We start from the raw sequence: 2,132 nt of genomic DNA on the forward strand, positions 1-2,132 counted from the left end.
CCCACCGCACCCTCCCGCTTCAGAGCTGCTGGATGGCACGGCTCCGCCGCCTCCTGCAACCACGGGCGTCCCGGCGTTTCCTTCCACGGCCGCAGCCGCAGCCCCGTTCCCGCAGCTCCGCCGCCTCCCGCACGCCCCGTCCTGCCCGCCGCCATGATGACTGCCCGCACTGCGGTAGGGACAGAACCCACGCATGCGCAGTTGCTACAAGCCCCGCACCAGCGATATCACTCCACGCCGACTCATCGAACCACAGCGCTGCTTCCGGGATCAGCCGCACACATGCGCAGTTCTATCTCCACGGCCCCGCCGCCACCCCCCGCTGCGTTTGCCGCAGCTTTGGTACAGCGCGGTCCCGGTTCCGAGCCGCTGCGTGCTGCTGTCCGGCCACAGCCGGCATCCATGTGCCCTGTCACCCCACTTCTGCCGCCACTGCGTCTATACACGGCACCACAGCAGGCGAAGACTGCAGCACCTTGCACGTATCCTTCCGCGTCTCTCCTTCTGCCGGGCACCGAGAGATCCCTCTGCAGCGCGTAACCCTGAGCAACCGATACCTGATGTGCCTCCGCGTTTTCGCCTTCCACACTCCTAGCACCCAGTGGGACTACTTTGTGTCACGATTCGTCTGCACAGCCACATCCATGCACACAAACCGTGCCACAAGGAGGAGGAAGAGGAGGTTGGAATATGACAGCTGCTTTAATAAATACAGGACAGACAGAGAATTATTTTGCCCCTGCAAATGCCAGCTCTTTGATCCCAACACAAAAGAATTTCAAAAAAGAACTGTTCCCAAATAGCTCCAGAGTCCCCTCAGTGTTTGGGACAGATTTCTCAACCCAAAATTAGACAGTAAACCCTGAAAATTCGCCAGCATTAATGCCAAAATTAGAAAACTCACAAAAATCTTTTGATAATTTTCACCTAACAGACTGGTGTGAAAAACGCCAATCACTTGCTTTTAAAATTTTTGAAAGTTTAATAGTAATAAAATAGTTATAAAAATAGTCATACAATTAGAGTAATAATAATTTGGACAATTTGAATTAGGACAATATGAGACAACAAAAACAAAGAGTTACGGACATCCGGGTACCTTTTTCTGGGCAGCACGAGCCTGAAAAAGGACCCCCGTTAACAAAGCATTAACCCTTAAAAGCAATAGCCTGTTGCATAGTCATACACTTCATACATGGTGCATAAATTCCATTCAAACACAGGATTCTGTCTGCTCATCATCCACTTCTTCCTTGTAATCCTAACAGCGCCTTGGAGGCAGGAAGAAGTTCGTTTCTTCTGATAAGAGGGCAATAAATTCTTTTTCTCTGAAAGGTCCAGGTGTCCTGTGGCCGCTATCTCGCTGCAAGTCCTTTCTTTAAAAAAAGTATCTTCATCGTTTCTATATTAACAGTTTTTGTAACCTAAAACTATATTTAACACACTACTTAAGAGAATCAATACAGCATTACTTTCTAACACAACACATATAATATTCATTTTATTATTTCCAAAAAGCCAATCATAAAATACCTGCATTTTTCACAATCCCCACTCTTATTCTTTGTAAATAATTTGGCTTGAGCAATATTTCTTATCTACTTGCATCTTCTGGACTATGCAGGCAAAATAAAACAGGGGATTACACAAGGAAGAAATATAAAAATAGTTGCAACACATAAAATGAAAGATCTTAATTTCTTCTAATACATTACCCTACCAGCTAGGTTTTAACATTGTTTTCTAATTTTTGGACCGGTACCTGGGTTATTATATGCATATATATTTTTTTCTTCTTTGATTTCTTTTGCTTTTTCTAGAATCACTTTTCTGTGCTCATGAATTTTCAACAATTTGATATATTAAACTTTCCACAAACACCCCCTTCTTTGGCCAATAAATAGTGTAAAGCCAACCTATTCTGATACCCTACAGTTTTTGTTTGGCTTAGCTGACTTGATATTAACTCCAATGCCTGGGCAGCTCCATTTGCTATCATTTCTATAACTGTTTGGAGTCTTGTAATACGACTCAATAGATTATTTGGGGTCAATACAGAGTTAAGTTGCTGTGCTGGTTTTACCTTTTCATTTATTATTTGTTTTTTTACCAAATCTCGAACCGTATCTTCA

Source organism: Molothrus ater, chromosome 22 (genome assembly GCF_012460135.2).
Source record: "Molothrus ater isolate BHLD 08-10-18 breed brown headed cowbird chromosome 22, BPBGC_Mater_1.1, whole genome shotgun sequence".
NCBI lineage: Eukaryota > Metazoa > Chordata > Aves > Passeriformes > Icteridae > Molothrus > Molothrus ater.